The 16,280-nt window shown below is 33.1% G+C and overlaps 1 protein-coding gene and 1 long non-coding RNA gene across 2 annotated transcripts in view; both read left to right on the top strand.

Moving 5' to 3' along the window:
• Positions 1 to 16,280, top strand: part of LOC101897675 (protocadherin-like wing polarity protein stan) — a 158,560-nt gene that overhangs the window by 138,766 nt on the left and 3,514 nt on the right. The gene's annotated exons all lie outside the window — the stretch shown is intronic.
• On the top strand, positions 9,716 to 10,069 carry LOC131803838 (uncharacterized). The gene is made up of 2 exons (XR_009342792.1): positions 9,716 to 9,807; positions 9,867 to 10,069. It is a non-coding gene; the product is annotated as an uncharacterized LOC131803838 (long non-coding RNA).

Raw genomic sequence — 16,280 nt, 5'->3', positions numbered from 1 at the left:
ACCACATTGCAAAGTATATTTGTATTTTAATACTAACAAAACTTGTTTAATATATTAGGGGTATTCACTGTGAGGTGGAAATTTTATATGATACGCAAAGATATGATTTCGAAAGCTGGTATTTTGAAAGCAAAAGAAAAATTATAATTGAAATACCCAATGGAGGATATATTAAGTTTTTTTTATTTCCTTTGTAGCTCACAGCAACAATCACCTATAAGGCACTATAAGGCATAAATAACGCCGTGTAACAAAAAAAATAATTACAGAATAAATCTGGCAGACTTTCCGTCAGAATATTAATATTTTTCCTAATAGCAGTTTTTTTTAAAGTACTTAAAGTACCAAATTTCGACGAATTTGAAACTAAAATATGACTTAAATGTAGAAAATAATTAAAATCGGGTTTTATCCTTATGTAGGGATTATGAAAGAAACAGGACCGACACGGCTTATTTTTTAACCAAATCTTGAAGAAATCCAAAGCATTTTTTAAATTTTAAACCTCTTTCTCAAAATTTCTAAAGAATAGTTCAAAATATTGGGGTCCATTTGTATGGAGTCCATTTGTATGGGGTCCATTTGTATGGAGTCACCAAATATTGAAAACTGAGCTCGGGATAAAGCCGTTGAAATTCCAAAAAGTGCAAGAACTTAGAACGAAACAGAAAGAAAGTAGACTCAAAAGAGCTAAAGAGTTGCTTCGCTTGGCCGAAAGTGGTGAACATTCGTTGTACAGCAGTTTGTAAACAAACAAGTTAAAAAGCAGTAAGTCGGCCGAACTTTTAATACCCTCCACCATTTGCAACGAATTTGGAAATTTTCAAAAAATAAAATCCTTAAAAAATTTTGTTAAATTTTTAAAAATGTCGAATATAGCCGTTATATTGGGGTCTATACGACGTGAACATACATAGACATTGTTTGTCATAAGCCATTACCATATTCAAATCCGAAACTTGAAATAAACGGTGAATAATGTAGCTAAAATCATTAAAATATCGTATGTAAGGAGGCGCCGTTAAATTGGAGCTGTGCGAAGACCTGGACCCGAACAGACAATTTTCTGTCACAGACTGTTGTTCCCATAACGAACTTCAAATACCAATTTTGAAACAATTCCGGTGAATAATGTCACTAAAATCATCAAAATATCGAATATAGGGAGGTAGAGTTATATTGTGGCTATACGAAGACGTGGACCTGCACAGACAATTTTCTGTCTTAGGGTGTAGTATCCATTTTGAACTTCAAGTACCAAATTTGAAACAATTCCCGTGAATAATGTCGTTAAAATCATCAAAATACCGAATATCGGGAGGAACCGTTATATGGGGGCTACACGAAGACATGGACTTGCACAGACAATTTTCTATCTTAGACTGTAGTATTCATTACGAATTTCAAATACCAATTTTGAAACAATTCCGGTGAATAATGCCGCTAAAATCGTCAAAATACCGAATATAGGGAGGCTATAAGAAAACGTGGACCTACATGGCCCATTTACGAACTTAACCTGCCTACTGAAATAATAAATATGTGTGCAAAATTTTACCCCTCTATCTCAATTCATTCGAAAGAGCGTGATTACAACAGACAGACAGGCAGACAAACGGACAGACAGACAGACAAACAGACAAACAGGCAGACGGACAGACGGACATCGCTAAATCGACTTAGAATTTTACGCTGATCAAGAATATATATATACTTTGTTGGGTCTGACATGAGTATTTCGTGGAGTTACAAACGGAATGACAAAGTTAATATATGGTATAGTATGGTGGAGGGTAAAAAATTGATCGTGTTTACTTGCCAAAGAGATCAGCTGAAAATGTGCACCTTTGCTTGACCACCATAACAGCCTCTGGTCGCTCTCCGCTCATATTAATCTACCGCGGCATCAGAATAAATGCCGAATATTATGACGAAAATATTTTGGGAGGGTACATTAAAGCCTTGGGCACGTAAACATTTTGGACGCAGACCTTGGACATTCCAACAGGACTCAGCATGCGCCACCCAAGAATGGTTACAAAATGAGGTTCCTCGATTCATTTCTAGCGCATTTTCGAAAGCAAGGTTGGCACTAAAAAATACCATAGTGTCGATCGCCTCAAGCAAGCGCTTCGCCGGTAATGGGCCAAAATACCGCATAGCAACATTCGGGTAGCTTGCGACGGTTTCATTGGCCGTTTGAAGACCATAATTACCATTTTTTTTTTAAATTTGCAAATTTCTTCCAAATGGTGGAGGATATTCGGCCCACCCGAACTTACTGCTTTTTTACTTACTTTAAATTCAAAATATTAATTTCTGGGGTCACTTCTCGTATGAAGGGGAGACAAACTGCTGGAAAATTAGTATTAGCAAGTTAGAACACTTTGGTCGGCGTTCCAACACATACTTACCCTTAGCATTTTACCAAAGGATTGGACCAACATATATTCAAACTTCACACCATATAGAATTAGTTTATATTAAATATTTTGTGGAAAAGGTACAACAATGAGTGGACTACCTATTTTAAGTCTAATTTAATTTTTTTACTGTAATTTTATTATACCTTGCAAAGGTAACATCTTGATAACTTTCAAAACATTTTTCCACGAATTTGTCTAAAAATTGGTAGTTGTAATTCATAATGAGCTTTAGCTCCGGTGGCAGAAGCGATATCCGCCTATATTCAGTATTTTGATAATCCAAGTCACATTTACCCACATAATTGTTTCAAATTTAATATTTAAGAAGATTTGGTAGATGACAATCCTAGAGGTATAAAGAGGTTCCCGTTTTTGGTATGGCCGCCATATAACGGCCTCACCCACTTTATAAGTGAAAGAAGCGCGGGATAAATTTTCATAACAGAACACATCTTTTTGGTAACAAAATTCCATGATTTGCAAACATTGTTCGATTGTAAGAAGATTCGTGGTAAACCTATAGACCAAAGTCAAGATGTTTGTCAGTGAAACCAGTTTAAACCTGTGTTGCCAAAAAGACTATAGCTTTAAAACCACCCATCATCCATATACGATTTTTTGTCAAAATTAAGAGCCTAAATATTACCCTAGATTTACTAAATTGAAAGTATATGAGTCGATCGATGAGTCGATATCGCCTAGCTTAATTTTTATCCAGTGAATATCCTTACTATATCGTTGTAACATTGTAAATCATTCATGTACATTACAAACTTTTTTTCTGGAAGTTCAATATTTGCTTTTTATAAATTACAAGTAAATGTTTTCCATTTAATTTATTTAACATTTATTCCATAGGTTCAAATAGTAATTACAAATTTGTGTATTGGTTTCAATTAAAAATGTAGTTTTGAATCATTTTATTTGCATAGTTTCGGTTTGTTTTTTGTAAATAAAAGAGAAATGTAGCATCTGAAAATCGAAAGCAAAGATTTGCAAATTAATATTCATTTTGGTAAATTTTTGTAAATTTATATTGATTTCGGTAATTTTGGTTAATTTTTATATTTATTTGTTATAAAACGTATCACATCCTGGGAGTTAAATGTGGTCATATAAAATTTATGTTAACACAGTTAATTTTATTAGTTGAAAAAGTCTTTAAATAACCAAGAGTATCTATACAAAAATGTTTTTTTAATTTCGATTTTTAGTCAGTGTTTCAAATGTTTTCCCAGTTAAATTTGGCATTTTTCGAACATATAATATTTTTTGAAGTTTGGGGGGCTAGAAGATGAGCTTGTATCAGATGCTCATGCTTAGTCATGCCTCCATATTTAATTTCGAACTTATCTCCCATTTTTATACCCTCCGCCTTGAAAAGGGGGATATATTACTTTGTCATTCCGTTTGTAAAATCCCTAAATATTCGTTGGAGACCTTATAAAGTTCATATATTCAAGATCAGCATAAATTCTAAGTCGATATAACGATATCTCGGATGTTGAAATCACGATACAGCCCACTTTATTTGACGTAAAGCTTCAAAATTTGGCAGAACAATACAACTTGTGTCTAGGATGATTGGTAGTGAAAATGTCCACGTTTTGGTATAGCCGCCATATAACAGTACTCTCAATATTCGATTTTTTTTATGATTTTCAACACATTTTTTTCACAGAATTGTCTAAAAATTGATATTTGTATATCATAATGGGTTCTAGCTCCGGTGGCGAAACATTGCATGTCCACCTTTTGGTATAGTCCCCATTTAACGGTACCTCCCGATATTCGGTATTTTGATAATTTTACCACATTTTCCCACGGATTTGTCTAAAATTTTTTTATTCATAGTTTGAAATGGGTTCTAGCTCCGGCATGGGTTTCACGTTTTTGTAGAGGCCCCAGATAACGGTACATTCCGATATTCGGTATTTTTATAATTTTTGCCACATTTTTCATCGGATTTGTCTAAAAATTAGTATTTGTTCGTCATAATGGATTCTAGCTCCGGTGACGAAACATTGTATGTATAGGCCAAGATTTTGTAGAGCGTCCATATAACGGTACCTCACGATATTTGGTATTTAGATAATTTTGCAACATTTTCCCACCGATTTGTCTAAAAATTGGTATTGGCACCGGTGGCGGAATATTATATGCACAAGTCCACGTTTTCGTATAGCCCCCATATAAAGGTACCTCCCAATATTGGGCAGTTTGTTGATTTTTGCCACATTTTTCCACGGATTTGTCTAAAATTTGGTATTTGTAGGTCATAATAGGTTTTAACTCCGGTGGCGAGACACAATATGCATAGCTCAATGATTTTGGAGAGGTATTTTGATAATTTTTGCCATATTTTTCCACGAATTTGTCTAAAAATTGGTATTTGTTAGGCATAATGGCTTTCAATACCGGTGGCGAAACATTGTATGTATAGGCATTAATACACCCTCCAGAATATTTTCGCGATTTATTCTGCCATCGGCTGTTATGGCGGCCCACACCATCACCATGGCCGGCGCTTGAGTTCTGGTGGCCAACCGAAGGTGCACATTTTCAGTTGACCTCTTTGACAAGTAAACACGATCATTTTGTTTGTTTACAACTGCTGCAGAGAAAACCAAATTCGGCAGTTCTCCACTTTGGGCCAAGCGAAGCAACTCTATAGCTCTTTTGAGTCTATTTTCTATTTGTTGCGGTGTAAGTTCTTACACTTTTTGGAATTTCAATGGCTTTACCCCGAACTCATTTTTCAATATTTGCCGAATGGAATATTGCGATATGTTCAGCTAACGAGCCATTTTTCGGCCACTGCGACGCGGGTTTCGATCAAGTCGCTTCTTTACTTTTCTGCTGATGTTGCTGTTTTCTTCCGTCCACTTCCTTGACGTCGGGACACGCTACCAGTATCACGGTAACGAGCGATGGTACGAGACACAAAAGATTTATTCACATTTAAATGCTGGAGTGCTCTAACGATAGCCCTTGTGGATTTCCAGCCAAATATAAAGAAATCACACTACCACGCTTGAATTCCATCACGAATAACTTTTTTTCTGGAAAATTCTCGCCAACGTGAGCTGTCTCTCGAACAATTTTAACAGCTGTCGGACGAGTGGCTTAGAAATAACAGCAGTCTGAAGTTGGTTGCAGTTTTTTCTCTCACCCTGCAAAATTGTCTATATAGGTTTCCGTTTTGGTTTGGCGCCCATGTAACGGCCTCACCCCCTTTATGGTTCCTTGAAAAGTTTAACAGCATTGAACACGTTTGAACTCAGATACTTTTATATAAAAATATGTTCTTTGCTCACTGGTGGAGGGTTTTAAAAGTTCGTCCCGGCCGAACTTAATGTTTTTTTACATGTTAATTTTCAGATGATTTATTCTCCTCATTCTAAGTTAAAGGTCTTGTTCAATTATGTACACATTTTTATACCCTCCACCATACATAGTCAGGAGGGAATATAAAATTCGTCATTCCGTTTGTAACTCATCGAAATAATAATTTTAGACCCAACAAAGTGTATATATTCTTGATCAGTGTAAAATTCTAAGACGATTAAGCCCAGTCCGCCCGTCCGTCAATCCGTGTAATCACGCTACAGTCTAAACGAATTAAGATAGGAAGCTAAAATTTTGCGCAGATTTGTCTTTTGTGTGCAGGCAGGTCAATTTCGATTATGGGCTATATCGGTTCACGATATCGTATAGCCCCCATATAACGGTACCTCCCGATATTAGGTACTTTGATGATTTAGCCACATTTTTTAATGGAATTGTCTGAAATTCAGCACAAGGAGTTCTTTAAAAGTACTTTACCCGCTGAAAGAGAATTGTGTATACAGATCCAAGATATCGTATAGCCTCCTTATAAAGATGATGCTTTTAGCCACATGATATGATTGGAATTGTCTGGGAATTCTCACAAGAAGTTCCTTTTGAGTTCTTTTATCCCCTAGAAGAGAATTTTCTATATAGGTGCACGTTTGTCTACATAACGTTTCCATATAAGGGTACCCCAGATAGTCGGTATTTTCATGATTTTTGCGGCATTATTCACCGGTACCTCCCGACATTCGTTATTTTGATTAAAATTTCGTGTTCGAAGATCTTAATGGGTACTACAGCCTATGACCAAAAAATTCAGGTCCACGTCTTCGTATAGCCCCGTAAAAAGGTCATCATTTAAACGGTCTTTTTCGGAGTTGAAATGTTTCAAGTTGCTTCCAAATAGTGGAGGGTACTAAACGCCAGCCCGGCCAAACTTATCTGCTTTTTATACCCTACACCACAAGGTGGTCAGAGTACTATGTCTTTGTGCATTTGTTTGTAACAGACAAAAGGAAACGAAATAGACCCATAGTTCCTTTTGATGATCTGCATAGAATCACATCCTGAGTCGATTTATGCATGTCCGTCCGTCCGTCTGACCATGTATTTTTGTAAACAAAGTACAGTTCGCATTTATTGTCCTATCCAGATGAAATTTTGCACAAATCATTTCATTGGCCCAAGGACGAACCCTATTGAAATTGGAGATAATCGGTCAAAATGTAGATTTAGCTCCCATATATATCTTCGTCCGATTTGCCTTTTATTGTGCACCAAACGTATAATATCAGTCCGAATAGTATGGAATTTTGCACGTACGATCAGATTGGACCTGAAAATAAGTATGTTCGAAATCGGTTCAGATATAGCTATAGCTTCCATATATATTGTTCATCCTATTTGTTATTTTAGTCCTCCGCAGCTGCAATGTGCACTCTGTAACAATAATATTTGGGGAAATATATCAAATACAGCTCAGAAATACATTTGCTAAATTTTATCGTGTTCGGTTCAGATTTGGATATAGCTCTCATATATAACTTCGTCCGATTTACCTTGGACTGTGCGCAAAACGTCTAATATTTGTTCAAATGGAATGGAAATTGGCACATACTTCCGAATTAAGTCTTGAAGCTAGTATGTCAAATTTGGTGAAGATCGGTTCAGATATAGCTATAGCTCCCATATATACTATTCATCCGATTTTTTATATTTGTTACCCACAGCCGTAATATGCACTCCGTAACAACGATTTTCAGGGAAATATATCAAATACAGCTCAGAAATATCTTTCCCAAATTTTATCGAGATCAGTTCAGATTTGGATATAGCTCCCATATATATCTTTATCCGATTTCAAATTAATTGTGCACCAAATGGGCAATACAAGTCCGAATTTAAAAGATACAAATGCTTCGGCATATTTAGTCCTTTGAACTTTAAATTATAAACAAAATCATAGGGTATATGATTGAATTCTCCCATAAAAACTTTTAATTGTTATGTGGAGCTCTACTAAATTTGCAAAGTGGTGTAGGGTATCATAAAGTCGGCTCCGCCGACTATTGGACTTTCTTTACTGGTTTATTTGTTAAATTTTTTTCTTGTAATTTCAATAATGAATTTTATTACTTTTTTTGATTTACGCTTGACAAATGTTTGAATTATTTTTATTGCAAAATATATTTATTTATTTCCCACAAATTTGTGCATATTTTTTAATTAAAATTTATCAAGAAAATGTATTTCAAGTGGTAGATTTTGATTATTTCTATTTTGTAATATTTCTTGACAAATAAATTTGATTTATTTCAATTAGACCAAATTTCTTAAAAAATAACCACAACATGAAACTCAAATTTCTTACAATTTCAATTTCCAACCATTATGACCAACATCATAAACATCATCCACAACACTTGGTTGAACAAAAAACAAATCTCTAAAAATAACAAATTTGTTATTAAATGTTATGGATACTTTCAAAATTTATGATTACAATTAAGAACTACTCGCTCACAGTCATCTGTTACAAACTTACAAAACAAACATCCTTAGTTCAACTAGTTCTCCATTTACTTGAGTTAGTAGTTAAGTTACTTCATACAAATCGAGAGTCCCCCTCCTTTACCCCCCATGAAGTCTTCCCTATCGTCATCAAAGAACCTTAAAAATAACACTGTAGAACATAAATTATAAGCACAACAAATAAACAAAACACACAGCAACTATTAAGAATACAAGTCAATATACACAAACAACAACACCAACAACAAAATAGTTATTGCAATAGCAAATACATAAATAAAAGAAGAAGAAAAAAAAAAAGAAATCATCATGAAACTAAAACAAATAAAAAACTACTCAAATTTTTCTCTACACAGTTGGAGGACGACATGTTATGGCTACAACAGCAGCAACGGCGTCTATATCCTTGGTCCTTGACAGTCTGGTAGTTTACAATAAAAAATACTAAGTTTAACTACAGAACATAAACAAATATATACACACACACATAGAAACATTTACAAATACACTTATAGTTATATAGAGGAGTTTTGTTTTCTTAGCCCCTTCCCTTTCAGTAATCGTCTCCCAACATACCAAAAATACAATACAGCTTGAGAATAATATTATGAAAATACCCAACATACCAAAAATACAATACAGCTTGAGAATAATATTATGAAAATAGTTTATCATAAGAATTTTTCAACAATGCTTGAGAAACACTTTTTTGCACAAACTTTTCTCAAATCTGTCCTTTGTTGACAAATTTGTTTTGATTTTTTTTTGTGAAAATTGTCAACAAAAAATTATTTTCTTTGGTTAAAATCAAAATCACGCGAATTTAGGACCCATTTCCGGACGAAACTCTAAGGTAATGATGAATAATAAATCTGGGAATCTGTAGTATAAATTATTTCAATCTCATTTCAGAATGGAGGCGTCAAAAAGTTGCAGGAATTCAACAGAAGTGAAGAATAAGTGGAGGAGATACAGAAGCTCAAATAAGGGGAAAGAAAGCATCTAGGTATCAAGGCAACAGGATCCAGTGACAGCTGGGATGGCAATCAATGAATGAAATGTGTAAAATAATTGAAAAATGAATAAATAAATATTTTTTACCATTGAAAAAATAAGCTTTATAAAATATTACTTTCGTAAGCTTATTCTGCAATTACAAGAATAAGCTTATGAATAAGGGTTCCTTTTCGATTATTCTATAATTGTTAAACAAACATTTCTCAATACATTCTCAAGATTTTCTCAAGCTTTAGGCTTATGTTTGTAAGCTTATTAAAATATTATTCTCAAGTCAATTTGGTATGTTGGGTAGTTTATCGTAGGAATTCCTCAACATTGCTAGAGAAAAACTTTTTTGCACAAACTTTTCTCAAATCTGTCCTTTGTTGACAAATTTGTTTTGATTTTTTTTTTTTTTTTTTTTTTTTTTGTGAAAATTGTCGACAAAAAAAAAATTTTTTTTGGTTAAAATCAAAATCATGCGAATTTAAGACCCATTTCTGGACGAAACTCTAAGGTAATGATGAATAATAAATCTGGGAATCTGTAGTGTATATTTTTTCAATCTCATTTCAGAATAGAGGCATCAAAAATTTGCAAGAATTCAAGAGATGTGAAGAATTAGTGGAGGAGATGCGGAAGCTCAAATAAGGGAAAGAAAACATCTAGGTATCAATGCAACAGGAGGCAGCGACAGCTGGGATGGCGATCAATGAATGAAATGTGTAAAATAATTAAAAAAATTAAAAAATAAATATTTTATACCATTGAAAAAATAAGCTTGATATAATATTACTTTCGTAAGCTTATTCTGCAATTACAAGAATAAGCTTATGAATAAGGGTTCCCTTTCGATTATTCTACAATTGTTAAACAAGCATTTCTCAATACATTCTCAAGATTTTCTCAAGCTTAAGGCTTATGTTTGAAAGCTTATTAAAATATTATTCTCAAGTCAATTTGGTATGTTGGGCTCTCTCCACCATAAGTAATAATTTTTTATATACTACCACACACACATACATACAAATGTCTTTAGGTTTATTCTATTACACAATTACATTTATAAAGCATACAAGTCATCATTAACACAAACACTTACACATCCATAGATTTACAATAACATTGTAGTTTGCTAGAATTTTTTTAGCAATAATAATATAAATCGGTTTTATGTTTACAAAAAACAAATGCTAGAAAAAAATCTTAACTCGGAAAAATATTGTCATTGTGATTTGAATGCTTAAGAAAAATATCAGCCAAGAATATGGGCCAGTTTTCGTATGACGAATGCTAAATTTGGTTTTAAAAATGTTGATTAAATTTAAAATAATCAAATGTTTGGAACCCTACACCTTGAAATGGAGGGTATATTAACTTTGTCATTGCGTTTTAAATATCCACAAATATTCTTCGTAGACCACAGAAAGTAACGATGTCCGTCTGTCTGTTTGTTGAAATCACGATACATACCCCATTATTTGACGTAGAGCTTCAAAATTTTGCAATACAATTTGTATCTTGTCTAGGATTGTTGGTATTGAAAATGATATATATCGGTGCACGTTTTATTATAGCCGCCATATAACGGTACCTCCCGATATTCGGTATTTTTCACGGATTTGTCCGAAAATTGGTATTTGTAGGTCATAATAGGTTCTAGCTCCGGTAGCAAATCATTGTATGTATAGGTCCACGTTTCTGTATAGCCGCCATATAACGGTACCTCCCGATATTCGGTATTTTGTTGATTTACGACATATTATTCCACAAATTTGTCTTAAATTTGGTATTTGTAGGTCATAATAGGTTCTAGTTCCGGTGGCGAAACATTGTATGTAAAGGTCCACGCTTTGGTACAGCCCCCATATAACGGTACCTCCCGATATTCGGTATTTTTATGATTTTTGCCACATTTTTCCTCGGATTTGTCTAAAAATTGATACTTGTAGTTCATAATGGGTTCTAGCTGCGGCGGCAGAACATTGTTTCAAATTGGAATTAAAAAAAATTTGGTAGTTCACAATCCTTGTCCATATAGGTTTTCGTTTTGGTATGACTTGAAAAGTTTAACAGCATTATCAAACGGTCTTACTGGTATTTATAGTTTAAAGTGGAACACGAACATGTTTTGTTTATCCAAAGGTGCAGGGTATTTAAAGTCCGGCCCGACCGAAATGTATTTTTTTTACTTGTTTTCTATCGCATTCATTTTATTATCGTCATAGAGAGACAGGCCCTAAGTCGGTATTCAGACACTGAACAATTTAAAAAGCGATTTCTCAAATATTTGGGAGAGGACAGCGATAATAGAACCCATTCCTTCCATCTCTTACCCTTTAGCTGAAAATTACCCAAAATGTTTTTTTTCACAATCCATTAGATTGTATTTAAAATTCTATTTCAACGGATATTTTAATTTCTGAAAATCCATGACAAGCATTATATTCAAAAGATTATACCCAATATTTTAGCCCTACAATAAAACCATAATTCCCCATTCCTTAACAGGTCTTGATTATGATTATTGTACATCTTCTCATATAAATCTTAGTTCGATTTCTGTAAAATCCTCTTAAAGTTATTTGCAACGAAAATATATTTTAAGACTTTCTATCCATCAAAGATCTACCGAAGGTTATCTTTAAAAGTCTTCTTTTATGGCGTTCTATGCATGGAAGTCCTTCTTCAAAATTCCATACGTAACCCATTGACCGTATCCTACATATAAGAAGTTTGGTGGCCTTCTGTCCTTAAAACACCTGTGGATAATTTATATTCTTATTTAATATAATAGCTTTTAATGCTCTTCTGTTCATACAAGAGTCTTTGAAGGTCGTTTATAGTATATCTTTCGCTTTAGAGAACATCTTTCGTAGAAAAGCTTTCTCTTTTTTTTCAAAAAAAAAAAAAAAAACAAATATTTTTCCAAAAAAAAAAAAAAAAACATTTCAAGAGCCTACTTTTCATAGAAAACCTTTCAACGGTCGTCTCCCCACAGAAAACCTTGTGGAGGTCATCTTTTCTAAAACACCTTTCAAAGGTCTTCTTACCAAATAAAAGCTTGTTTTATATATTTTCATAAAAAAGGTCTGCTATACAAAGAAGTGCTTTTAAAATTCTTCTATTTATAGAGGAAATTATTTTATTCATAAAAAAGCTAAAAATTATGCTATTCATATAATATCTTTTATATAAAAGAGCCTTTCAGGAGCTTATTGTTATTAAAATAGTTTTTAAATTCCTTATTTTCGCAAAGGAGCCTTTTATGCCTTCCTTTTATATAAGAGCTTTAAAATGTCTTCTTGGCCTGAAAGGCACATCAAAATATTTTTCATAGATGTCAAAGGCGGCTACACCAAATAAAAGCTTTTTAAAACTTCTTTTTCCGTTTTTTTATTCATAGATTATTTCATAGCGTCTTAGTACGTTAGCGACTTATTTTCATAGAGGATTTTTTAATTTATTTTAGCTTCCTTTACATCAACGCTTTTGAAGATCTACCTTTCATAAAAGAGCTTATAAAGCTTTTTTTCTTACTTTAAAAGTCTTATTTTTATAGAATAACTTTTAAAGACTTCCTTACAAAGACCAATGTCTTTGTTCCTTATCTTTAAAGACTTCTATTATATCTTTGTTCATTTGTTCGTAACATGGAGAAGGAAGCGAGAGAAATCCATAGTTACTTCTAGGATCTTCATAGAATCACTTTCTCAGTCGATTTATGCATGTCAGTCCCTCTGTCTATGTTTATTATCTGATTGAGATGAAATTTTTAAAACAATATTTGTTTTACCGAAGGGTGAGAATCGGCTCAAATTTAGATATAGCACCCATATATATCTTCAATCAATGTCGGGGCTATTATGCACCAAATGACCAATATGAATCCAAATTACCTAAATTTTCGTACATACGACCGAATTCAGTCGAGAAACAAGTACATCAAATTTGTTAAGAAAATGAGGTTCAGATATAGCTATAGCTCCTATGTATATATATTTCGTCCGATATGAGGTTTAAAGTCTCTCACATGCGTAATATACACTCCAAAACAATGATCTTTGGTACCAGATATCAGATACAGCTTACAAATAAGTGCCTAAAATTTTTCAACACCGGTTCAGATTTGGATATAGCTCCCACATACACCTTTATCCGATATCAGGCTTAATGACGAACCCTATTGAAATTGGTGATAATCGGATCAGATTTAGATATAGCTTCCATATATCCTCAACCGATTTCGGGTTATGGTCAAATGGCCAATATCAATGACCTGAATTTTGGTATATCTGAACGAATACAGTGTAGAAGCAGGTACTTCATATTGGTGAAAATCGGTTCAGGTATAGCTATAGCTCCCATATATATCATCCGCTTGGGTGTTAAAGTCCCTTACATGCGTAATATGAACTGAACAATAAGGATATCTGATGCCGGACATCAGCTCGAAAATACCTCTGCCAAATTTTATCGAAATCGGTTCAAATAAATATTTTTAATATAATTCTTATCGAAGTCATATCAGCAATGTTATTTGGTACTAGAGGTACTAAAGCCTCTGTCAAATTTGTTGAAAATCCATTCTGAGATGAATATAGTTCCCAAATTGTGACAACTTTAAAGCCATGATGCTACTTCACATTAATTCCCAATATCAATATAGTCGGCCCAGCCCGACTTTTGCTCCTTCCGTAGTGGTTTTATTTAGAATATCTCTTGAAGGTAATCTTGTCATATAGAACATCCTGATCTCTCTCCACATAAGTGAAAATAAGTAAATTTGCAGAAGATCTTTCAAATGTCTTATCTCCACATATGGGCTTTTATAAGCCTTTTTTGTAGATGAGTTTTTAAATTTAAAAAGGTCTGCTAAAGGTCATATTTCTTAGGTAGGACTATTTTCATAGAAAAGTATTCATATCGACCTCGAGCTACCTTCAATCCGACATTTCTCTTATTGTGACAAACCTCACTTTACATATGACTCTAACACAATGTGGAAACTAGCCTTGACTTTGTATTTATATTTTCTAATTGTAAATAAAATGACGAGTTGCAATTAAAGTAGTTCTAATATCAAATTGGTATAATTCGAATTAAAAATGTAACAATTCGATTTATAAATCAAATATTTCGAATTTCAAATGGAGTTAAACGGATTACAAATTATATTCTAGAATTAAAGACAGGACAAGACAGAGTCAAAATATGATTTTAAGCAATTTTAACCACTATGGGAATATATAATTAATTGGGAACGTCTATGGAATAGAATTTTAAAGCCACATTTTTGGATTTCCTAAACGTTTTGTTTGTCATTCGTTTCTGTAATTGTAGTTTTTATATTAACATGCCTCTGTCATGAGCTGTTACTCTATGAATTGTAGACACAAACCATTTGCTCAAAATGCATTTTGCCTACTTCTTACCATTCTAGGTCTTTGGTCTCTAGTATCGATACTTTTGGATGAAAAAATAGTCCTAAATTTGCAATTTTTAGAAATAATTGACAAAATTGACCGATATCCATTATTCTAAAATTTGCAGTGTTTTATTTCGAACAATCCCAAAAAAACAATAGTTGGCTTCCTTTACGTCATTAGTAAAATCCTGGAGATTTTAAGAACTACAGTAGCATAGTATATATTAATTTATCATATTAAAATTCATTCACATTATATGTAGATCCATCACAAACTGATTTCCCTTATATCCCTCTCCATTTCAAGTGACCTACATACAAATGAATTCTAATTATTATTGGTAATTAATTTAATTAAAATTCATGACATTTTCTGTTTGTTTGGTTATTTATTTTATTTAAATATCTTTCATAAATATTTAAAAATTAACACTTGTCAACAACCATAACTGGTGATTAACATGAACCAATCCACATGAATGGCTCGGCAGGAAACCGACACTCACCCACACAACGAACAATACAAAGAGATAATTGAAAATGTTACCACAACAAACAAGACATGCAACAAAAATAAACAGCAGTCATCAGAAAAATGAAAACCATTACAAATATAAACACATATACAACTATTCATATATCCATATATCCGTTCATCTGTATATCCTTCATTTCATCCATTCATCCGTCAGACAACGAGTCTGTCGTCAGCTATCCGACTGTCTGTCTGCTACAAATGTGTCATTTTTAATAATTAAATCACAAATTCCTTTGTTAAGGAGTCAACCATAAGTTAATTAAATTGAAATATATATTTTTTTTGCGTTCTACTATTTTTAAGTTGTCCGGATTTAATTCCAATGAATAAATTTATTTATTTATATTTGCGTTGTTTTCGTTTTTATAATGAATTTAATTTGAATTGTTGTTGTGTTTGTTTCAACTTTAATTGACATTGCATGTCAATTTAATGTCAGTTGCCATTTTTTGTGGTCTTGGATGAGCATGAGTCGCTAATTTGTATGCTGATTGATTTGAGATGTTTTGTTTTTGGGGATAAAGAATTTTCGCGATTAGTTGCAATTTCCTGCAAATTCCGGGAATGTCCTGTGTAGGTGACAGCATAGAATGTCTGAAAAATGAACTGCAATTAATTATATAGTCTTGTGGTAAAAGTAAACGTTTCGCTTCAAACCCTTCTCTTACCTTTTGGCTTTATGTGTCAAGTATTCAGTACAAGTATTGTAGGCAAAAAAATTAAGAACAAACATTGAAAATGTTGACGATTTCACCACGACTTGAAGAGTTTTTTAAATATTTGGTATTTTTTCAAAAAAAAAATTCAATAGTTTGGAGAAATTTAATTTTAACAAATACTATTCTATAAAGCTGGAGATATCGAGGTCAATTTTATCTATTGACTTTTTGCGTTACCTAGTCTTATACTCTTAAGGCCATTATGAAAATCATGCCATAGATAAAGATGACTGATTAAGATGCTTTTTAAGCCCTACACCACAAGGTAGTCAGGGTATTACGTCTTTGTGCATTTGTTTGTAACA

The sequence above is a fragment of the Musca domestica genome, unplaced genomic scaffold (assembly GCF_030504385.1).
Source record: "Musca domestica strain aabys unplaced genomic scaffold, Musca_domestica.polishedcontigs.V.1.1 10, whole genome shotgun sequence".
NCBI lineage: Eukaryota > Metazoa > Arthropoda > Insecta > Diptera > Muscidae > Musca > Musca domestica.
This window is presented reverse-complemented; position numbering and strand designations above follow the sequence as displayed.